We start from the raw sequence: 26,055 nt of genomic DNA on the forward strand, positions 1-26,055 counted from the left end.
TCCTGTTACCTTGCCTGTTGGATTCAAAGCCTCTGACCCAGGGTGATGGTGAACTGTCCCTTTGTCAGTTAGGAGCAGCTTGGCTGTTCTGGTCTCCATGTCTAGGTCTAGTCTCTCATAAATCCCAGTGTGTGTACCCACAAATCACTTAGTTTTATTATAATATCCCTGGTATCTCCATTACCCTTACTTATCTTTTCTACAAACCCCATGACTCTGCCATGTATCCTTAGCTGACCTAGGGTACCCTCTTCAGTGTTATTGATTCTCCTCAGGTGTGTGTAAATTTTATATTCATAATGTCTGTATTATAATCTATAATGTAAAATCTTAACTCTTTTAGGAGTAATTTCAGGGGGAATGTAAAATTCTCCTCAGAAGGGAATGTATGTTTTATAATCTATAATGTAAAGTTTAAATTCTTTGAGAGTAATTTTGGGATAAGAAATTTGCCATCTCCCCAGAATCCAGACAATTAACCTGTTTGGAGAAGGCCATGAAGATGCCTGAAGAGTCTTCACTGGATCATGAAGATCCAATTGAACTTTGGGATGCAGCTGATTGAAGTATGGGGAGTTGAATGCATTTATTTTATTTTTTAAACCCTTAACTTCTGTGTATTGACTCCTAGGTGGAAGAGTGGTAAGGGTGGGCAATGGGGGTCAAGTGACTTGCCCAGGGTCACACAGCTGGGAAGTGTCTGAGGCTGGATTTGAACTAAGGACCTTCCGCCTCTAGGCCGGGCTCTCAATCCACTGAGCTTACCCAGCTGCCCCAATGCATTTGTTTTAAATGTACACTCGTGCCAAAGGGGACTGCCCCTAATTGGCTTTTGTCAATGTGCCTAGAAACCATTGGTTCATTGTTTTTGTCCTCTTTTCTTTTTATCCCCAAATTTCTGTAATTTAAAAGTTATGTTTACAAGAGTGTTCAAAGAGACAATCTCAGGGGGGAATGTGATGTTGGAAATTTTGGGGTTCATTGAACTTTAATATTGAGATATATGATATAAACTTCCTGTGGACATTTAGGGGACTTTGAAACTACATTTCCCATGACTCCTCTTGTATAATACAGGTGGGCAGGAAGTGTGATTATGTAGACAAAAGTATAAAGTCTCAGAACTTTATTGAGAAGCTCTCTTTCCTATGAACAAGCCAAATGGACAGAGGTAATGGCTGGGAATTTTGAATTAGATTTTAGCAGGCACGTGGCTTTCTTAGTTACCAATATGAATTACAATAAACACTTAATATTTTACTATATACCCTTCTATATCAATTTTATTCATAACGACACTTAGTGAATGATATTAGCAAGACTAGCTTTCCTTTTCCTAGGCTCATTCCCCAATTACTGTCCTGAACACATTCAGAATTATTCTCAAACAGGGGGGTTATAAGTGCCTTCTACTCTAGAGTCATGGAAACAACTTTGATTTGGATTATACCACCTGTTGTACCAACTGTCAGGATGAATTTTAATAACCTTGATTTTCCCTTACATAGTCACATTCTCACTGGCATCCAGAGAAAGGTTAAGTTTTCCTTTGCAAAGTGTTTTCTGCCTCTGAGATTTGTATCACTCGGTGCCATCTGTATTTTTTAAAATTTTAAATGTTTTTTTTGTGAAAGATGGGGAATATCTACTGTGCCTTCCTTAAAGGATGATGAAAATATCACAGAATCACAGAATGCTAAAGTCTCACAGGTGGTCCAATTATATCATTGTATAACAATTCTTTAGCCCTCCTTCAGCTTAGAACTCTGGAAGTCAAGTGATTCACCAGGCTCAGACTATAGTATAATGTCCTGATCAAATCTCCCTTTAAAAAATATTTTTCCCCAATTACATGTCAATGAAATTGTTAATAATTATTTTCTGACATTTTGCGATCCAAGTTCTCTTCCTCCCCTCCTTAAGACAGCAGGTAATATAATATAGATTGTTAACATAAAATACATATTTTATATTCATTATGTTGTAAAGGAAGACACATATCACTTATACTAGAGGAAAAATTCATGGAGAAAATAATATAAAGAATTGTATGCATCACTTTGCAATCAGACTCTGTCTTTTCTTTTTATGACAGTGGAATATAAATTTTTTAAGGCTAAACAGTTTATAATAATAAATAAGGTTATCCCCACTTTCCTTAGCTATCCTTCCTATGGCCCTTTTTCACAATTTTGCCTTCCTCCAGTTACTCTGCGACTATTAGTGGCCTTCCTAAAGTGTGATACACACAATTAGCCATATTCTGACTATGTAAGAATGTAGCAAAGCTATCACCTTAGCCCCAAGTACAATGCAAGCCAAAAAGTCAAATACTGTGTTTTTTAGGGTTAAAGGGATAGACAGAAATGGAGGAAGAAAGAAGTAGCTACATGATGACATTGCTGAACCACAGTCTTTAAGGCTTTCGAAGCTTTTTGTATACATTATCTTACTTGAAATTTCCCCACGTACAACATCTTCCTTAAATAACATTAGTCATGGCTCCAAATTCTTTCTTATTCCTAAAACAAGGTCCATCTCAGTTCTCTGTACACAGTCAGTATTCATTAAATATGACTAGGGTTCTTTAGTAATACATTACCTATCTCTGGTTAGGTATAATAGGACTAAATTTTGTCTGAGCCAGCTGAGTTAAATGATTCAGGAAGCATAGCATAACAAACATTGAGTATTGATTCAAGGTAAAGTTAAGAAGTGAGGCAAGTTTTCCTAGTAATTCAAATGGATTGAAATCCCCATAGAGTTGCTTGACTGGAATTATCCACATACTTTTACTACACTGTCCTACAAATTGGAGAATTACTCATCTCAGTCACTCAATTTCCTTTGGATTATTTAGGTCACAGCCAAAACTAATGTCTGTCCAACTTCATAGAGTAAGAGGGCTTCATCTTTATTCAGTGTGCTATCAAAAGAATCAATTCTGAGTCACCTAATAAATTCATGAATACCACCTGTGTTGCACAAAACATGTCAGTGATTTTTTTAAAAAATCTAAACCAATTGGAAAGAACACATGAATAAAGTATCCATCTTATAGGTAGAAAACTTTGCTGCAGGGTGATGGAAAACTCCATCAAGGTGATCCATTTCAGACATTACAGCCTTGTAACACTGGGGAATCACTGAGCAAATGGAGCTGAGGAAATTATGACCCAGTGGCCTGAACGGATTTGTGAAGCACAGTAATGTCAGACTAATGTCCCTGCTTCTTTGTTTTGGAGAACCACACATTGAATGAATAAGAGAATCTAAAAATTTAGTTTTCTCTATAATTGAACAAACTCAGCCCAACAAAAACTTGTTGGAATTCTTCAAATATTTGTATTTTCAGTAAGAAAATGTGACATGATAGATACAGAATTAACCTTGTGATTGCATACATTATCTTATTTTTTATCTTCTTTACGTGGGCAGAAAGTTAATGAAGCTTTTTTTCAAAATGCATCTCTATAATATAAAGTGAATAAAGTCCTGCTGTGTTTAATTCTCTTTTCTTTCTCAAACTATTATTCAGCTACCTCACTTTTTTCTTCTTCCCTCTCTTCAAAGTATTACTAAATTTCCCCATTTGTCTTCCAGTCTAATTAATTAATTGAGTCATATACTGTTTAGCATGTTAAGAGGTAACTGCCAGCAAAACATCGATGTTGCATTCCATTGGAAGTCCACAGCCATTTTTTTTATTAGGCAATTTGCAGATGGTCATTTAAAGGCATAGCTATTATGAGAAGGAAATCAGAATTGAAGAACCATAGTATTTAAATGCCCCTGTTTGACTTTTAAAGCCCTCACAACCAGACTTTCATGTGCCTTCCCTTATTTATTATATATTATTCCCTTTCAAAGACTCTATAGTTAAACCAAATTAAACTTCTTTCTCAAACATGTCAATCTACCACCTATCTTCATACCTTTGCTATGGCTATTTCCCATGATTGGGATGCATACCTTCTGTCCAACTTTGAAAATTCTTCCTTTTCATTAAAATTTACTTAAGTTCCAGCTACAAAATAAAGTCTTTCCTAATCCATTACAGCTACTAATGCCCTTCTTCTCTCCTCCCAATTTAAAAAAAATTGCCTTTTACTTACTTTGTACCTACTTGTATAAGGTGGGAGTATCAAATCATACCACTCCATTTAACCCTAATATATTTATTATATGGGAACGAATTCCAATTGTTTTCTAGATGAATACTTCCCTAGGTATGACATGAAATATATTTGAATTGGCAGAGAGATTTGTTCACACTGTGGGATCTATAAAAAACAATTAAGCTAGTTGAAATCTGGGATTCAAGCAAACAGCAAACCAAGAGAGCATTGCAGCCAGACTATTGAAGAGGAACTGTTTGGGGATAAGGAAAAATACCTCTGTCTTCTTCAACTTCTTGGTAGGAGAAGGGTCTAGGGAACTTCAAAGCATCCAAAGGATTTGAACTCCTCATTTCATCTGCATCTTATCAAAATTCCCAGATCTGAGAGAGGAAGGGATGGAGGGAGGAAGAGAGAAGAAAGAAAGAAAGAAAGAAAGAAAGAAAGAAAGAAATAGAAAGAAAGAAAGGAAGAGAGGAAGGGAGGAAGGAAGGAAGGAAGGAAGGAAACAGAAAACATTGTCATATGTAATAGGAACACCTTTAGGTCTCCTGAAAAATGACTTCTTCAGACAATGAGTTAAATCTTTTCCACATGGGCTCTCTAAACTCTAACTTGCCTTTCCTTGAACTCTATATGCATCGATGGAAGAATGTGTTGCAGACTTTTGAGGTATTGTTTTAGACTAACTTTCTTTTACTATACACCCCTTCTAAATTTAATTAAATCCAGCCAACTAATTGATATCAACTGATAATTATGATGAATATAACAACAGTTGGGGCTAATGAACTATAATAGGCAGAAAAACAAAAATAACAATCCAAACCTTCTATGTTATGGCTAGAACTTAAAGAAAAAATAAGCAATGTCTTGAGGTCCAGACTTCCAGTGCCAGTGGAGTATGAAAGTTTTAAGCCCAGAGGCATGATATATATACATATTGCTCCCCTCCTCCAAAAAACATGACAAAAACAAGAATGACATAATAGTTTAGTAGGTAAACCAACACATTGACAGTGTCTGATAAAATATGGAATATTTCATACTCATGGTCACCACACCTCTTCAATTAAAGTAAGTAGGTATTTTTCTTCTCAACTTTTCCTCAGGACCAATCTTGATTATCATAATTACATAATTTTAAGTTTCATTGACCATTTTTTTGAAGTTATCATACCTTGTTACAGCTATTGTTTTCCTTGTTCTTCATTTTCACTCTGAGTCAATTCTTGTAATAGAACCCATATTTCTCTGAATTCTTCATATTTGCCATTTCTTAAGTTACAGTAATATCCTATTATATTTATGTACCACAATTTGCTTAAACATAATGAATAAAGAGCCATTTTGCTTCTAGTTCTTTTCTATCACAAAAGTGCTGATACTATGGATATTTTGACATTCTTTTTTTCTCTTTTGAATTTCTTTTGAGTAATAAAATATCTGGGGCAAAGGGTATAAATAGTGCAGTATGCCTTTCATAAGACCTCAAATTAGCAACTTGCTAACAATCTCCTATAGACTTTGGAGAGATGCTGATTTTTTTGGTAAGACAATCACCTCAATGACAATTCCTAATATAGATTTGATCTTATTGCTTAACAGTTCTACTTATCAGGTATATATTCCAATGTATAATCCTAATATCAAAAGGAGATTATATAAAAATGAAAGAAGCAATTATAATTTCAGTGGATCTCATCTTACAAAGTAAATTCCACATCTCTTATTACTGCAAGGCAAATCAGATATACATATATATATACTCATATATATATTTATATGTGTATTAATACATACATGTGTGTATGTATGAGCATACATACATATATACATACATACATATATACACATATACTAACCTGCATGCTGCTGAACTCAGATGACATTCAACCTGGTAAATCATCTTTAGATGATGTAATTTTGCTTATACTCTAATCCCAGCTCTATACATCAGCAAACATTTATAGAGCATCTACTATGTACCAATCACAGTGCAAAGCACTAGAGATACAAAATCAAAAATGAAAATAATCCCTATCCTGAGTGAGATTATTATTCTGTCATTCTGACAACATATGAATAATAAGTATAAACAGAATAAAATAAAATAAATATAAAAGGAGGAGGGGCAGGAATAGTAGAGTAAGGTTAAGAGTAGGTAGGTAAAATTAGGAAAGGCTGCATGTAAATGTTGGGGTTTCAGTTGAGTTTTAAAGAGAACTAATGGGAAGTAAATTACAATGCCAAAATTATAAACTTGGACAGAATGAAAGTGATAGTTTTTGAATGGAGTGGAGCATTAGTAGATGAGAGATGTTGTGAATGCAGAAATGACAGGATTTAGCAACTGAGTGGGCATATAGAATGAAGGAGAATGAGGAGTCAGGGATAACACTGAGGTTACAAACCTGGGAAACAAGAAGATCAGTGGTTATATCAATAGAAATTTTATTCATTCATGTCTGACTTTTCATGTTCCCCATTTGAGAGTTTTCTTGCCAAATATATGGAAGTGATTTGCTGTTTCCTTCCCCAGGTCATATTACAAGTGAGGAACAGAAGTATGGGTGTTTAGAAGATACTTGGGTTTTAGGGAAAAGGTCAGTGCCTTTTGTTTCCCACTTTCTGAACATCAGGTTCTCCTTAAATTACAAAACCACTCCAAAATGTCTTATAAAAAATGTTACCTTCCATCTTACAACCAGTCCTAAGTATTGGGGTTAGTCAATGGGGTTTCATGACTTGCCCAGGGTCACACAGCTAATAAGTATCTGAAGCTAGATCTGAACTCTGTGGGCCTGGTTTTCAATTCACTGATCCAGCTAGCTGCCCACTCCAAAAAAGATCTTCATTGTCTTTCTGCCAATCTGTTATATCAACAGAAGTGAGTCCAAAACAATTAATTTCCTGAGTGTCAAAAACTACTCATTTTTCTCCATGATATTACACTAAAGGATCCATTATTTTGAGGGTTGGATATACTTGTCCAGAAAGTTAGCTAAGGTTCAAGATACCTTAGCAGCAACTCAAAACCATAATTTATGAAGTCACGATGAAATATTCTATTTTACTTACAATAAAAGGATGCGTTAATTAAAGTCAAAAACATTCAATCAAACAGGAAAGCAAAATAACTGATAAGATTACCCATATTGATAGGGGTACACACACACACACACAAAATTTATTATATCACAAAGTTGGAACAAGGACAGTGATGTGCTGGCACCAGCTCAAACCAGTTCTCAAAGATAAATATTAAATTTTCAAAATTGAAATTTATAATTCAGAAGTAAGAAAGCACAACAAATCAGGGCTTGATTTATTGTTTTGTTAATTATATATATATATATATATGTATATATATGTACATATATATATATATATTTTTTTAAACCCTTACCTTCCTTCTTGGAGTCAATATTGTGTATTGGCTCCAAGGCAGAAGAGTGGTAAGGGTAGGCAATGGGGGTCAAGTGACTTGCCCAGGGTCACACAGCTAGGAAGTGTCTGGGGCCAGATTTGAACCTAGGACCTCCGGTCTGTAGGCCTGGCTCTCAATCCACTGAGCCACCCAGCTGCCTGCTTAATTATTTATATTAAGGAACTTTAGAGTTAGCTTAAAATTAAATGACCTTTACCACTCTGCTGCCTTAGAACCAGTACATAATAGAGATTCTAAGATGAAAAGTGATGGTTTGAGAAAAATAAAATGATATGTAAATTCACTGCTGATTTGTAAATCAGTGAGTTCCCTATCATCTTAAATAATCTCAAAAGAGCCATGTAACCAAGATTATTAATATTAATTTCTTTATAAGGTAGAATATTGGATTCAGTGATCTCTAATGTCTCTTCCAACTCATTTGTTGTTTGAACATATAATAAGATGACAAAGTTACGTGTTAAATTCCTGCTAATCTAATTCATTTTTTACAAAAAAAAAAATTATGAAAACCTTACCACAAATCACAAGAACCATAGAGAATAAGTTATTCAAATATAAAACTCTGGATCACATTTATGAAAATGTGAATCACTGTTCACAAGTTAAAGGCAAAGAAGAAAACTTATACCTGATATTACTAGGAAAATTTTCAAATTTTATACTCTTTAGGCCAGGGTTAGATGTCAAAAAAAAAACACATTATAAAAGAGAAACAGCTGCTTTCCCTAGGAGACACTTAAAGGAATCAGCAAGAAATGTACAGTCAACAAGTATTTTCTGAGCACTTATGGCTAACAAAATACATAAGTAGATAGACACTGTGAGGGATGGAGCAGTACAAATATTCAAGCTACCTGTAAGTCCAAATTGAATCAATGTGCTTGGATTCCACTAGATTTGGACCCCTAAGAAACTTTTACTTTGACAAGGCAGACAGAGGTCATTTTGGGAGATTCTGGTAGTCACAACTAAAGAAGGCTGAATTTATGTATTTAATTTGACAATATCACAATTAGGAATCATCACCTATACAGCTAGGAAAAGAAGAGAAGTCTCCTTAGGAAAAAAAATATATTTTTTTGCATCAAATTCTTTCACTAAAAGTCTCACATAGAAACAAATGGCACAAATATAAGTGCATGAAGCATTCCCCAATAGATAAGTGATTAAATTTTCTGAACAGTTTTCAGAAAAAAATGAAAAGGATAAGCAAGCATTTTTTAAAATGTTCCAGATTACTATTAAGAAAAGAAACTCTTACAGCAACTATTAGGTTTCACCTCAATTCCAGGATAAATGAAAAATGTGTCAAATAATATAAATAGTTTGGAGGGGTATATGAAGACATGTACACACACACACACATAAACACACACACCAACTATTGGTAGAGTTGCAAATTGATTCAACTATTCAGTAAAAACATTTAGAATTATGTTACAATAGTCACTCACCTCTCTATATGTATTTCAATGTACAGATTACAAGGTATTTATTTTGAGATTAATTACTAAAATAAATTTCATATGTATATACACAAACATGAAATATTCATAGAAGTAGTCTTTATAGTAACACATAAACTAGAAACAAAATGAGTGCCCATCAATTGGGGAAGATTTTAACAATTTGAAACATCTGAAGGAAATGGAATATTATTATACTATATTAGAAATAACAACTATGAAGAATTTAAGAAATCCTGAAAATACTTGTATGATCTAATGCACAATGAAGAAAGTAGAGCTAAGAAAGCAACATATAAAATGATTAAAATAATTTAAATAACAGCACTGTCATGCAAATTCTGATCAACTGTAACAAACAATGGGAAATTATAATGAAATACATTCTCATCTCAGTAAGTGGGAGACTATGGATGTAGAATACAATATTTACTTTCAACAGATGGTTCTATTAATCAGTTTGGTAATGTTTTTCTTTTCTTTTTCAAAGATGCATAGCAAGGATTAACGTTACACTAAATCAATACTTTGTTGTTTTGTCTATTTTATGGGATGACTTAAGTAAATATTATCATGCCTGCTCCTCCATCATAGTAGAAGTCTTCACTAACTATCTCTCCCATTCTTTTAAGGAAAATTATTTCTATTTCTTCATTGGATATTAGTCATTTCCATTTCTTTTATCCATCACCTAAAGATCTCAGAGATCATATTTCTATCCCTGTTTTCTTTGTATCAGATGAGGCACAGTATATTCTGCTCTGTAAGAGGGGAAACTAGATATTTAAGATATGGTTGCCAGGAATCAGATTAGCTCGATTCCAAATTTAAAATATACCCAAGTCAGGATGACTTTTATGGAAGTTTATTTACAATTAGGAAGGTTGAAGGTAGGGAAATAGAGAGAGAGAAACTCTAGCCCAGACTAGAGGTCCAGACCAGATGAGAATTTAGAGGCCCCAGCAAAGGGGCACAGAGGTTAATTAAACAAGGCTTGTAGTCACAAGGCCTTTACAAATAGAGAGGCAAGAGAGGCCTCCTTTAGGCAAGAGCCTCCAAAAACACCAAGGGAGGAGAAAGGAATTCAGCCTAACTTACCACGTGACAATTCAGAGGGAAGCCATCTAAGGACTCACCAGAGATCTTTCAACACCAAGTTCAAAGCATCAACTGCCTCCACAGGAAGTTACCATCATATTTAAAAAGATAGCAGCTTTCATCACTTCCTGCATCCACCTTCAATTTCAAGTGGACAAATGGCAGCCTCAAAACTGTTTTGGACCACCACCCTTGTTCTTGATTTGTTACTTATTGTCACGTGTGGGTAACTGATCTTCCCTTCCCCACTAAGTTGGGGGGGTGACATTATTTCTGATGGCTACAGTCTAACAATGAATGAGGATGAGCTAACTCCATTTACACAGCTCCAAACCTTTATTTTTACTCTATATGTGACTCTCATTTTAAAGTATGTTTCTTGTAAATGACATATTGTTGGATTTTGGTTTTTGATACATTTGGCTATAAAATTTCATTTTATAGGTGAATTCATACCATTCAAATTCAATGTCATAATTATTAGTCCTGCATTTCCTCCATTCTGTTTTTTCCTTACTTACTTTTTGTCCTCTTTCTTTTTGCTATATCATTCTTCTGTCTATTATCTCTCCAATTTTCACCCCTTTGTAGAAATATTCCTTTATCTTCTCCCTTTCAGCTCCTAGTTCCAAATTTGCTAACTTTTCTAAAGATTCCTACCTTTATCTTTCCTTCTTAGCTTATAGTTCTTATTCTGTCTTTCCAAAAGACCCTACCTTATCCTTCATTCTATGACCTTCTGTTTCTTGAGATGGATTCAATTCTAAAAATCTCTCCCTTATCCCCTCACCCCCATATTTCTTGATATGAACTCCTTTCTTGATTTCCCTCCTTTTTCTTATTTCCTTGCCCTCCTTTCTCTTAATCTACTCTTCCCTTAGTCCTGAATCAGGCTCTTAAGGGGCTTTCCTTTGCTTGATTATATCCTTATCCTATGATAGTCACTTTCTTATTTCCTCCCATTCCCTCCTATTTCTCCATATATTAAGAATATTTTTACCCTCTTAATTGTATATGTTATTCTTTCTTTATCCCAAATCTGAGAAGAATAGGGTTTTAGTACTATCACTCTTTCATTCCTTCATTTCTTTCTCTGTGACAGTTTCTCCACTTATCCTTCTTCTATATGAGATAGCCATTCCACCCTAACTCCTCTTGCTCTACTCCCACTACAATTCTGGTTCATTCCATTGCATTCACTTTGACCACAATTTTCCATCCATTAATGTTCCTTCAAAATATGTAGCCACTGATGCCATTCCCAAAGGTCCTAGATAACATGTTCCAAACAAGAATTAAATAGTTTGACCTTTGGGGCCACTTATGATTTAATCATTACCTTCATTTATTTCTTATAGATTAAATTTTGTACTAAATTCTAGGTTTTTCCTCAGGAATAGTTAAAGCTCCTTTAACTAATTAAATATCCATTGATAGAGAGGTTAGGAGAGAGGTAGATCTCCATTAGTTGGTTTACTCTAATGTAGAATCTCAGAGGATTGGCTAGGGCCTTGACAATGAAGGGACTTTCTCCAAGTAACAAAAGCAATTAGGTTTGTGTCAGAGGGGAAGACAAGACTCAAGGACCACCCTCTATCTACTCCAAACTGCCTTTGCCACGTTGCCAGCATTAAGTAGAGTTCTTCTCAGCTCCCTTCTAATGACTGAAGATGTATTTTGAGCTACACTCTTTCTGTCCCAGAGTTAGAGCAGTTAGTCCTTGGTGGCAATTTTGGGAGATCTACAGGACAGAGTAAGGGACTGGGCCCCACAGAGTTCCAGGTGACACAGATCTGTATCATCTCTGCATATTACAGACAAAAAGTTGCTTAAAGCACTGAGAGGTCTTTACAATTTCTTTTACTTCTCCTAAATATTCAGTAATGTTAACACTATTATTATAAAACTCTTCATTGTAATGCTTAGAGAAGAAAAGTTAAATGTAGGTACAAATACATGTTTTTCTGCCAAGTAACATTATTAATAAACACTAAGAAAATCCTTGAATATCAAAGAAAATATATCACTGAACCCAGTGACTAAAAAGCCATATGTTCTAGAAATATAATTATAATTACAATTTCTGAGACATTAAGTTCATTTCTGATCAGATAATAAAGAAAAACAAGTAAAAGTCTATCAACTATTTAATCTCTTCTTTTCCCCAAAATTTCATCTTCTTCCTTTAAATTCTGCAGAGTTTCAATGGGAAATTCTCTGTGATGAGGTGATCATCATGAAGCAGGACCACAATATTAACTTCAAATTCAACTTTGAAACTGGTAGTTTCAAGAGTGGGGCAAGTGAAAAGTCTGGGAAATATCATGTATATGGGAACAGATAAACTCCTGCAAACGTCACCATCAGCAATTTGAATATTTTGAATCTCTGTGGCATCTCTGGTACAGACTTCCCCACAACCACAAGTTTCCACTCTTACCAACTGTAACTCTATGTTTTTAATGGCAGCTTCTGAGTATTCAACCACCAGCTCCCCTGTTAGTGGCTACGTGATAACACAGTTAGTTGAGTTGAGATGTCCTCTGATGAGAAATTTGGGGAGGGAAGCTCTCTCTTCAACATTTTGCAAGGTTTCAGGTGTGATTGTGAAATCCACAGGACTTGGAGTTGATTTACCCTTCTGAGGAGTTGAATGAATGATGAATTCACATATCTTTGTCAAGTCCTTGGCCAAAAGAGAGCATTTCAAGTCATACCAGAGGGAATGCTGAATGTTGACAAATACACCACAATAGGTCTCATACAAAACTTTGTTGCCTTTCACATGCAGAGGGAACTCAAAAGGAATTTCTGTTTTGCCACTGGGAAATTTTCCTGGCTTCACAATTTCTATTGAACTGGTAAGAACTTGATGTCCAGGATGGTCCCCATAATTAATAGCAGCAGAAACAATCAGGGACACTTCCTACTACTGCAGCCTAGGACCTCCTATCACCCAGTCCCATGTATCTCCTCACTCTCTTCCCTTCTTCTTCCCAGCAGCCATAGAGTCCTTTCCCAGTACTTTTGTAGAATTATGCATTTTTATCCCAAAAGCTGGGGTCTTTGGATTTATCAAATACTAGATTGCTAAAATCATTTACCCCCTAAATACTCTGTATCTAAATGATTCCACTGATATACCATTCTATTTCTTAGTCATTACTAGACTGTTTTGATGATTACTGTTTTAAAGTATAGTTTGAGATCTGGTACTACCAGGCCACCTTCTTTAACCTTTTTTTTGTTTAATTTCCTTGAAATTCTTTTGCTCTTCCAGATAATTTTCATTATTATTGTCTATAGTTCTATAAAATAATTATTTGGCAGTTTGATTGGTACGAGATTAAATAAGTAAATAAATTTTATCATATTAGCTTGATCTACCTAGGAACAATTAAGGTTTTTCCAGTTGTTTAGATATAAATTTATTTGTGTGAAAAGTGTTTTGAAATTGTGTTCGTATAATTCCTGTTTTCTTAACAAATAGCTGCCCAAGGATCTTATATTGCCTAGAGTTATTTTAAATGAAATTTGTCTTTCTCTCTCTTTCTGCTGGACTTTGTTGATAATATCTAGAAATGCTGATAATTTATGTGGTTTTAATTTATACCCTAAACTTTGCTAATGTTATTATTTCAAATAGTTCTTTAGTTGATTTTCTAGGATTCTCTAAGAGTACCATAACATCATCTGTAAAGAGTGATAGTTTAGTTTTCTCATTGCTTATTTAATTTCTGCGGTATTATTTTCTTCTCTTACTGCTAAAGCTAGCATTTCTATTACAATATTAAAAAATAGTGGTGATAATTGGAAGCCTTGCTTCACCCCTCTGCTCTTACTGGGAGGATTTCTAACTTATCCTTATAGTAGATGATATTTGCTGATGGTTTTAGGTATATACAACTTATCATTTTAAGGAATGGTCCATTTATTCCTGTGCTTTCTAGTGTTTTTAATTGGAATGGGTGTTGAATTTTATCAAAGGCTTTTTCTGCATCTATTGGAATAGTCATTCAATTTTTGTTAGTTTGGTTATTGATAAGGTCAATTATGCTGGTAGTTTTCCTAATATTAAATCAGCACTCCATTCCTGGAATAAATCTCACGTAGTCATAATGAATGATCCTTGTAATATATTGCTGTAGTGTTTTTGCTAGTGCTTTATTTAAAGTTTTTGCATCTATATTCATTAATGAAATAGGCCTATACTTTTTTTCCCTCTGTTTTTGCCCTTCCTAGCTTAGGTATCAACACCATATTCACATCATAGAAGGAAGTTGATAGGATTCCTTCCTTCCTTATTTTCCGGAAGAGTTTATATGGTATTGGGATTAATTGTTCTTTAAATGTTCAGTAGAATTCACTAGTGAATCCATTTGGCCCTAGGGATATTTTCTAGGGAGTTCATTTATGGTTTATTCAATTTCTTTTCTGAGATGGAATTATGTAAATATTCTATTTCCTATTTGGTTAAACTGGGAAATGTCTTTCTTTGTAAATATTTATCTATTTCACTTATATTTTTAGATTTATTGGAATATAATTGGGCAAAATAGTTCCTAGTGATTGTTTTAATCTCCTCTTCATTAGTGGTGAATTCACTTTTTTCATTTTTGATACTGGCAATTTGATTTTTCTTCTTTCCTTTTTTTTTAAAACCAAATTAACCAGTGTTCTATCTATTTTATTTGCTTTTTTAGTCTTATTTATTTATTTAGTCTTATTTCTTAGTTTAATGGTTTTCTTACTTTCATTTTCATTAATTTCCCTTTTAATTCTTAGGATTTCCAATTTAGTCTTTAGTTGGGGATTTGTAATTTTTTTTCTTTTTTCTAGTTTATTAGTTGTATGCCCATTTCATTGATCTGCTTTTTTCTCTATTTTATTGACGTAAGTATTTATAGACATAAATTTTTCCCTATATACTCCTTTGGTTATATCCCATAAATTCTGACACATCGTCTCTTCATTGCAATACTCTTTAATGAAATTATTTATTGTTTTTTAATTTGTTTTTGACACCCTTTTTTGTAGAATTAGACTTGTTTTCAATTAATTTGTTTTTCCATGTACACTTATTTATTATATTTTTATTGCATTATTATCTGAAAAGAATGCATTTATTATTTCTGGTTTTCTGCCCTTGGTTGAGAAGTTTTTATTCTTTAATACATGCTCAGTTTTTGTGTAAGTGCCATACACTCTTGAAAAGAAAGGATATTCCTTTCTATTCCTGTTCAATATTTTCCTGAGGTCTATTAAATCTTACTTTTCTAAATTTCATTCACTTCTTTCAATTCTTTCTTGTTTATTTTTGAGTGGTTGATTTATCTAGATCTGAAAAGGGAAAGATGAGGTCCCCCACTAGTATATATTTACTATTTCCTCTTGAAGATTATTTAATTTCTCCTTTGAAAATCTGGAGGCTATAATATTTGTTGCATACATGTTTAATATTAATATTACTTCATCGTCTAAGGTACCTTTTATCAAGTTGTAATTTCCTTCCTTATCTCTTTTAATTAGATCTATTTTTGTTTTAGCTTTCACTGAGATCATGATTACTCCTCCTACTTCTTTTTTCTCAAAGTCAGCTAAAGTACAATAAATTCTGCTCTAGGCTCTTATCTTTACTCTATCTTTATTTTATTTTATCTTTAAAGGGTGTTTCCCCGTCTCAGATATGTTTCTTGTAAACAACATATCTTAAGATTCTGGATTTTAATCAACTCTGCTATCCATTTCCATTTTGTGAGTGAGGTCATCCCATTCAAATTCACAGTTATGATTACTATCTGTGTATTCCTCTCCATCTTATTTCCTTTCTTTCATTCTCCCCTCACTCTGTCCCACCTCACAAGTGTTTTGCTTTAATTATCACTTGCCATTTACTCCTCCCTTTTATTGCCAGCCCTTGTCTTATTCCCCTCCTACTTCTCTATAAGATAAGATAGGATTCTATACCCAAAGGAGTATGGTTGTTATTCCCTCTCTGAGCCAGTTCCAATGAGAGTAAGGTTCAAGCATTGCCCATTGCCACCCTCATCCTGGGCTCCATTGTAATAGTTTTTTCATGCCTCTTTAGGTGAGATAATTTACCCCATTCTTCCTCTCCCTTCCCTTTTCTTTCAGTACAATCCTCTTTTTCACTCCTTGATTTTTCTTTTGCATTTTATGTTATCCTCATCAGTTTACTCCCACACCCTCTACTATGTATATTCTATCTGACTGCTCTAATACTAACACAAATTTTAAGAGTTACAAATATCATTTTTCTATGTATGAATATAAACAGTTTGACCTCATTCATATTCTAGTTCTTAACATTTTTCTTCCATGAGTTTCTGGATCTCTTTTTCCATTTGAGTGATCTTTCATAAATTTCTTGATTATACTACATTACTTTTTTCCCCTAGTTTTTCATCATCCTCCCTCATTTAATTTTTGAGGTCTTTTTAAAATGTGGCTATTTGTTGTATTTCTTTGCTGTTTTTAAAGAATTTGTTTTTACTTCACTGACCTCTAAATTTGAACTTGTAGCTATCAATTGTTTGGTTTTCTCCTTTGGTTGCTCATTTTTTTGTTACGTTTTAAAATACTAATGGCAGGACCATAGTTTTAATTATTGGCTTTTTGCTGAAGACCCAGAGTTCCTACACTACTGGTGTATGTTATCTCAGGTTTCAGGAATTTTTGTTGTTTTTTTTTCCTAGACCCTATTTAGCTGGTCCAATTTTTACAGTCCACAGTTTGATATAATCTCCAGGTTTCTCCTCAAGCCCCAGGTTATGATTGATCTGAGGTGCTCCAACCAGAACTGGTAGGCAGGTCTGCCACTGCAATGGCAAACAGACAAGCCACCTCCCCCTGTGGTGGCAACTGGGGACCCCATTCTCCTGGGTGTGATCATAGCTGATGGGTTACAGTCCCTTCATCACTACTTCACACTCCTTCATCACTACTCTCCCATTGCCTTAGCCTGTGATATAGCAAGCATCCACCCCATGTTCCTTAGGTTGCCAAAGTCCTTCACTTATCAGGAATGAGGGTTGAGGTCTTGCCCTTAGGGTCTGTGCCCATGGACTGCATTGTATTCACTCTCTCAAACCCAGCTATGTGCTGCATCAAGGCTCCTAGAACCAAGGCTACCACCAACACAGTTGCTCCTTGAGCCTACAATTTCTCCATCTGCTGATTCCAACAGCATCTGCCTAGATATAAGCTCTGTGGCTCAGCAAATAAGGTGCGGTTGTGATTCCTATTCTCACAGGCTTTCTTGTTGATTCCATACTGTTTGCTCTTTTCCATGAGGTCAAGAAGAGTGAGACATGACTGAATGACTGAACAAAAACAAGAAGCAGCACTTATTACGCACTAAGAACCAGTAATTCAAATAGAAGAAAAGCAAAACTGTTATTGCCATCAAGGAGTTTACATTCTAGAAAGACAATACAGAGGGGGAGGGAAGGTAGTCTTTAATAGATCACTGGGAGGCATAGGGCCCTGCAAAATAAAACAAAAAGTTTACCTATCAGAGCCAAGGGAGAAGAGTGGAGTTTCCAAGGTGTACAGATATTGTGAGTGAAAAATCCCCTACCCCCTTATATGAGGATTAGATTTTAATGTTAGCAGTAGCATTAAGTTAATTATAAGTTGTAATTCTAAGATAAGTAACTAATGCTAGCATAGGTGATGATCTTAGTACACCTATGTGATTGTTTAAGTATGCTTTAGCATACATAATCATTGTTAGTATAGGCCTCAATTTTGGGCCTTAGTCTTCAAAATTGTTATATCATGCACCCTCAGCAAGATAGGCAGCTGTCTCACTCACTCCCTATTAACCTTTACTGATTGAACCAGAATGCAATCTGACTTATAAATTGTGTTTAATAACAGGTTGATGTAGTAGGAAAGGAGTGGGGTTAAGGAAAGTGGGTGAATTGAGTGCCTTATTGGTTATTCATAGCCTAAGAGTCTTTAGCCTAGACAGGCATTAAGCCCCAATCTAGATTTCACTCTCCCTTCCCCACTCTTCCCTTATTGCTATCTATAGTTGAGTCCCAACCATCTCCCCAAAGAGTCCCAAATCTCCCTATAGATGTTGAATTGATAATCTATCTTGGCAGGAATCAAATATGGCCACTGCCACAGTTTTTCAGGGATAGCAAGTGTTTTGATATATCTCAAGAGTAGACTCGATCAGGAGCTGCAGACTTCCTTCAGAGCTCCCAAACCAACTCCCCACTTGCTTGGGAGTTCTCCCCTAAATCCTCTTGGTTCCAATGGTCACCAACTGCTCTTCACTCTTAGTGTTCTGCTGTCAGCTCCCCTCAAATTCCATCTTACATCATCAAGTGACTTTTACCAATGAAAAGTACATTCTGCTCTCTTTTAACATGGACTTGTATTATTTTTAACTTGGTATATAAGTTGTGATATTCTTTGGAGTGTATAGGAAGATCTCTCACAGTGCTCTGAGTCTTTAGGTCTTGACCAGAAGTTCAGTTTTATTGTGAGACTGGCCATCTCCCAATGAACCTAATTTTTTATGGTTCAGAGACTTTATCTTATTTGTGTTCCTGTGCTCAGAAATTATGTAACAATATTCAAACAAGAGAGGTAAGAAGATTTAAAAAGAAATAATTTCTGCCCTCAAGGAGCTTACATTCTATCAAAGAAAAAAAAAGATGTGCATAACTAATTATGTGAATTATATTGATCTCTATGAGAATAGGGATAAAGTATAAGGGATAAGACCTATGGTCTCATTGTCAGAGGGAACTCCCACATAGGTAAAATAAATACAGGATAATTTGGAGGTCCGGATTAGGCCCTAGCCAAGGAAAAGGAGGCAATCAGATAAAGCCTCCGATGAGAAGTAATATCTGAGTTTTGAAGGAAGTTAGAGGTTGTAAGAACTAAAGGTCATAAGGGAATATACTTTATACATGGGGGCCAGACTGTGCAAAGGCACCAAGAAGCAAAATGGATACCATTTGTGAAGAAGAGAATGAATGTCAGTTTAGCTAAACCAAAAAGTTCATGAAGGAATAAGAGGTAAAAGACAGTTCAGAAAGATAAAGAAGATCTGTAACTAGAGTAGTGATCATGAAATATAAATCAAATAAGGGCCTGAGGCAGAAGTCATGTCCTGGGACCAGAAGAATAGTTCAGCAATAAAGCATTTATGAACCCTGAGGGTCAGACAGTCAGAACAGTCTGAGGACTGGTTGGAATTCAAAGAAACCAGGTATTCAACAAAGTGTCAGCTTAAACCAAAAATTCATACATGATTTGTCATGCTCAATGCAATGAGTGTACTTGAGTACCTTTTTTTAACCAAGATTTAATGTATATTTATTCTTAACACAAAGATTTCATACTGAGTAAATGATATTCATTAAGCCAAAGAAGGAAATAAGGAGGAATTTATATCAAGCTTTTAGCTACATTATTTGAAATACAAATATGCAGAATTTATCACTGAAAAAAATCTCAGTTGTGTTTCTTCATCAGGAACTTCAATTGAACCTAGAACTTTTTCATACCTTGATTAGAAAGAAAATAGAATAAAACAACAACAACAAAAACCCAGGAAAAATAAATTATAAGTTGATTGGCTACTAAGACCGCAATGACATTTTATACAGAGACCTGTACAGGATCACTTCCAAGAAGAGAGACATCTGGCAAGAGATTAAATAATTGTGTCTCGCTTGTGCAGGTCACCAACTTGTTAATTCATCATACTCTCATGGAGAAGGGGTGCTCCAGTACTTTTAAACTTAGTTATATTACGTTAACCATTACTCCTCATTACTCTGAAGAATATTTAATTACAGAGAGCTACTAACAACTGCAATTACTGTACATCTGTGGACAGATTTTACTCTCCTCAGTTAGTGGAGAAGAGGAAGCACATCTGAATCCAGCTCAATTAGAGCTGAGATATGTATGAATCTTCTTTAGAGATTACCTGACCTCTACTTGAACACTGATGGAAAATTCATCTTTTCAGGCATTTATTTCATTTTCAGAGATCGTTTTCATTTTTTAATATTCTTTGTTACATTGAATTCCCCCAAAGAATTTCTAACCATGGGAGTAATTGCATCTTCAGTCTATTTCTAAAAATTCTAATCATACTTCCATGTGACAGTTCTTCAAACATTTGAAAAGAAATATCATGTCCCACCCTGATTCTCTTTTTTTCTCATTATTAAAAATCTTTACTTCCCTCAACTACATTTCATATGCCACAATTTCATGTCCCCTCACAATTTTGGTCAGATTTGTTCGGGAATGAATTTCAATTTAGCAATATCACTCCTGAAATGTGGCATCCATAACTAAAAAATCATATTCAAGCTATAGCCTGTGAGTATAGAATGGAATTATTGCCTGTCTTTCTCTGGTTTAGATTTATTACAGCCAAGTTACTCTCTAGAATCACTAATAATTGTGATCTACCATGATGAACTATTTTTCATATGAATGGCTATCTGGCTGAATCTTCAGTTCTTCAGTTCTTGCCACTTTGACAGTATATTTTTTTGTTAATTTAAGTTCATCATTTTACATTTACTCCCATTAAATTTTATCTTGCCATTAAATGCCTATACTCAGAGTTTTCCACTGCTAGGCATATTTACCTCAATGAGGTCAATGACAAAAAAATATATTTATAGCAATTCTTTCTAGTAGCCTATAAATGCTACTAGAAACAAGAAACTGGAAACACAGTAGATGCCCAATGATTCGTTGAATGGTTAATAAATTGTGGTAAATGAAGATAGGAGAATATAATGAAATATACCAAAAATTATATATATATACATAATAAATACAAAGAACCATGAGGATGTCTATGAAATGTTGCAAAGTGAAGGAAGCAGAATGAGGAAAACACAATAATAATTATAGTTTTAATAAAAATAAGAAAATAATAGAAACAGAATGTTACAAAACATAATTATCAAATGTGACTCCAAAGAAGAAATATGAGAGGTAAGAGACTATGAACTGCATAAAGTATCAGATTTTTTTCAATATGTTGAGTACTAGGGCTAAACATTTTTCCTGTTTTTAAAATCTTTGCTACAGGAGATTTCTCTCTTGGAGAGAGAGAAATAGAAGGAATATGTTAAGAAGTATAGGTGATGTTAAAAAAAAAAGATATGGAATAAAAATATATTTTAAACAAAATTTGCCCTGTCAGTTTGGGTATACCTTTCCAACCAGCTGAATTATTTTTAAGTCTTGATTCTATCATCCACTTAATCATTCTTTATTTGCTTTCCCCTTTACATCTTTATTATTAATTAATTGAAAAAAGTTTGAAATTTGTATTAGAAAAAATACAGCTCAGAGCTCTCTTACATTTTGTAAAATCCAGTGGTGGTGTAGAACCTAGAAAGTCAGAATTAAAAATCCAGACCCCTGTATAACATTATAGCGAAACAGGCTTGTCTGTAGGAATTCCTAACTTACAGACCTTTGGTCTCCAGAGCCCTCCCCCTTATCTGAAGGATTACCTTCCTTCCAGATCTCTCCCCAGAAGGAATGCCTCCCTAGAAGACCTCCCTATCCCGCCCCCTGCTGGCTACCACTCTATAAAAACCCAGCTCAGCACTACTCCTGGTCACCTTTCTATGTGAGACCCTTAGTTTAAACTAAGACAATAAAGTCCCTTTGCATTTTGCATTGTTGGTTCAGACTCATTTATGGGGATAATTCTCCTGACACTTCAGTGTTAGCTTCAAAGGGAAATGATTTCCCTTTGATGCAAGAAAAAGTTCCCTGGTCTCCCTTCAAGGGGAAAGAGTCCATGACCAGAGAAAGCCTTACTGATAATTCTGTTCCCCTGAAACTCTTGAAACTGGGTAAACAAACACTGGACATAAAAAATGGGATGTTTTTGGATCATGTGATCAAACATCTTCCCCTATGCTAGAGGATAAAATGTTAGGCCAGGTATAATTTGGCTCATGTGTTGGTGTGTTTATTTACCTTCAAATAAGTATTCCTAATAGGAATTCCTACTAGCAATTAGGCAACATGCAGATGGGTAGTAGATAAATGCTCTTTGATTTTTATAGTGTAGTTGACAAGGGTTACTTACAAATCATCAGAGTCTGAACTGTGGGACAGAACCACAATCCCAAGTCATGCTCCTCCCTGATGCCTGTTTCCCAGATCACATGTGGACTTTTCAATGGTTCTCCGATCTTCTCTTCAAGTTTATCATTTTCCCAAACTACCAAGAAATGAAGACAGACTATCCCCCACTCAGATATCAAATAGATATTAAAGCACAAGCTTGACCATATTACCCCATAACCATTTTCAAAAACTATAGACTATCTATAACCTGTTTCCAAAAAGATAATTTCCCAACTCTCTGAAATTTTTTGGGTTGTCTCCATTGTTTCAAATTCTTTTCTTCCTTATCTCCATATGCTGGCTACCTTCAGTTAAAATTCTGCCTTTTGCAATAATCTTTTCTTCATCCCTAGTAATACTAGTGTTTTTCCTTTGTTGATATATATTTATAGAGAGTGGGGAAAGTACTAATATACATATATGAGTATATAAATTTGTGTGTGTATGCACATATCCTGTTTGTATATAGTTATTTACTTCTCTTCTCCATTAGATTATGAGATTCTTGAGAAGATCATTTATCACTATAACATGATCTATTGAAAAATTCCCACACTATCTTTTTGAGTCCTGTAACTCTTGGCCTTCGCAACATAAGATTTCATGTATCGAATACTTCCCTAAATTATCTATGCTAATAGAAAAAAATTATTACAGTTACTCATGTCAACCTTAAAAAATACAGAACCACTAAAGTAGTTAAAAAGAACAAGTCTAATCAGGACAAGAGAAATAAAGCTCAAGATCTGGCCACCACACAGAGTCAAGCACTAAATACAACACAGAGCCAAAGCTCTAGGACTCTGGGAATAATCTTTGGGAAAACACACCACCAAAGGAGATTTCCCAATGAGCAGAAGAACTTGGTGTCTTATATACCTTTTGAGAAAATAGAGTACAGGAAGGTTCAATTGATTAGCTCTACAATGGACATAAGAAAATGAGAAGAATAATTCCAGCCAGAGGCTTGACTACCTAGGAGAGGCCTCTTTACACAATGGGAGAAACTTCTAATAGAAAAAATACTTTAGATTTGATTATGTCTACTAATTCTATCTAAACCTAAGTCATTAGGTACTTTAAATTTATTGTTCAGTCTGAGTCTAGGTCAGTTTGGGACTTCCCTTAAGGCAATATCCCAAGGGATAGAGGCAAATTTGGGGGTTCCATAAACACAGTTGACACCAATAAACAGTAAATTAACCTCTTATTCCTTTGCTATATTTCCCTAGGGTTTTATCTTTAGCTCTTAAAGGCCCTATATTTCTTTGGAAAGAAGTTACCAACTCAATTGTTTTATTTCTCTTTCATCTTGGGATCTTGAAACTGCTCTAGTTTGACCATTATCATGAATTAACTACAGAGAGTTGGCATAACAATGACTTTCCTCACTACTAAGATTATACAATGGTCAAACTTTTTTGCACCAGTGTTCATTAGAGATGTGGGTCTTTTTTTACTCTTTCTTTGTTCTATTTCTTCTCTATTTAGGCATCAGGATTATATTTGTTTTGCAGATGGAATTCAATAAGATGCCATCTTTACTTATTTTTGCAACAAATAAAAGTATTATTGTAATTAGTAGCATATAAGGTTAGCAAAGTGGCTACAGCAATGTATTCAAAACATCATTTGCAGTATATTAAATATAATACTTTGTAGCTATTAATATTCTCAACGGGTCTTCTTTTCTCTATTATAATTTATATGCTTTGGGGGCTGCTGGGTGGCTCAGTGGATTGGGAGCTGGGCCCAGAGATGGGAGGTCATTGGTTCAAATCTGGTCTCAGACACTTCCCAGCTGTGTGACCCTGAGCAAGTCATTTAACCCCCATTGCCTAGTCCTTACCATTCTTCTTCTTCTTTTTTAAACCCTTACCTGCTATCTTGGAGTCAATACAGTGTATTGGTTCCAAGGCAGAAGAGTGGTAAGGGTAGGCAATGGGGGTCAAGTGACTTGCCCAGGGTCACACAGCTGGGAAGTATCTGAGACCAGATTTGAACCTAGGACCTCCCATCTCTGGGTCTGGCTCTCAATCCACTGAGCTACCCAGCTGCCCCCACCCCCTTACCACTCTTCTGCCTTAGAACCAGTACCCAGTATTGATTCTAAGTTGGAAGGTAAGGGTTTAAAATTTTTTTTAATGTTTTTTAAATAATTTATGTGCTTCTTCATCACCTAGTCCCTTAAAATTGGTCAAATGTATTTATCTTTTTCTTGACTCTAATTTCATTTCAATGTTTCCACTCAACTCTTTTTATGATGAATGCTTGAAAGTTCTTTATCCAGTAAAAAAAAAATTCCCTAGTACACAGTCTTGCAGCTATTTTTGGTTATAAGCCTTTTTCTTTTGCCTTTTGGAATATTGCATTCCAAAATTTTCTCTTCTTTAGAGAAGTACGTATTAGGTCTTGCCTGATATTAACTTGATACTGCTTGGTACTTAAATTCTTTCTTAGTGATATCCCTCCACAGATGCTTACTGGCATCCCTCCACAGAGCACAGGGGTTGGAGATAAATCCTTTCTGGGAAATCTCTTTTTGGAGTGCTGTCACAGGTTTCCACACCCCTTGGGTCTTGCCCATTGGGGTGTTAATTTTGATTTTGATGCCTTCTCTGAATAGATATTTCTTTCAACAACAGCATCTCTAGATTTTCTCTTAGGACAGCCTAGGGCCTCATGAATGGGTTGATTAGCATTTCTCTTCAGATTTCTAGGTCATTGTTCAACTTGATGCCCATTTTAGATGATAAATGCTGGGGTGGAAATTGGAGATCTCAGATTCTCTGTGACTTTTCACATTGTTCCTTTAACCAAAAGTCTCATAAATATTTTTTAAGTCTATTCATATATCTTTATTGTCAGTTTCTCACAAGAGAGTAAGTTCTTTGAAGGCACAAGAGTAAACTCTCTCAATATCCCAAAGTCACTGAGCTATAGATAAAATGCAATGATATCATTAACTGTCTGGCCTATATTTTTATTAGGCTTTGAAAATCCAGCCCTAGTGTATTCTCCTCACCCCCTGGATAGTTTCACCCTCTGAATCTTCATGAAAAGTGATATGATATCTCTCTAAATATAGATTTCACTCTCTAAAATTATCCCATGAGGAACTGTACCTAATAATACTCTATACTAGAAGGGTTTGTAGCTTTGAATAATATTTTTGTATAGGCTTATTTCAGCCCATCACCAAATAGAACTCCTGGAATGACTCACATATATCTATCATGATCTTAGCCCTTGGGCTCTGAGCCTTTTTTTCCCTCAGAGAAGGCAAAGAAAATCCTACTTGCTGGTTAGTCATGAATATTTTGCCCCTGGCAAACAACCAAGGTGAGTGTGTGCAATTTAAATGACCTAAAAGCAAAACCCCTTATATTTAGAAAAATTTTTGCCTGACCTTCAGGTCAACAATCACACCCCAGCATTCCTTTCAGTAGCAGATGATTTTCTCTAGGTAGTACATTTTCATATGAAGCAAACCTTTAGGTAATCATGGCACAGATCCTGAAGAGAGTACTACCTTCCTTCCTTCTACTGAAGCCCCTTATCACTCTAGGACTGGAGACATGCAATGCATTTTGCATTAACTCTGTAACAAATGTCTTCCTGTTAGAATTCAAGGAGCTGTGCTCATTAGCTCATTCAGGAGCTAGGGAATGAGAGTTGGAAAGGTATAAGTTGGGGAGATAGTCTCTGTGAATAAGTAGCAATTTGCAGAGCAGACAAAAAAGACTGGTAC

At 35.0% G+C, this 26,055-nt stretch overlaps 1 pseudogene; it reads right to left on the reverse strand.

Annotated features, from left to right (window-relative positions):
- Positions 1–12,321: 12,321 nt before the first annotated feature.
- Positions 12,322–24,891, reverse strand: LOC123241489 (annotated as a pseudogene).
- Between the last annotated feature and the right edge of the window lie 1,164 nt (positions 24,892–26,055).

The sequence above is a fragment of the Gracilinanus agilis genome, chromosome 3 (assembly GCF_016433145.1).
Source record: "Gracilinanus agilis isolate LMUSP501 chromosome 3, AgileGrace, whole genome shotgun sequence".
Classification (NCBI taxonomy): domain Eukaryota; kingdom Metazoa; phylum Chordata; class Mammalia; order Didelphimorphia; family Didelphidae; genus Gracilinanus; species Gracilinanus agilis.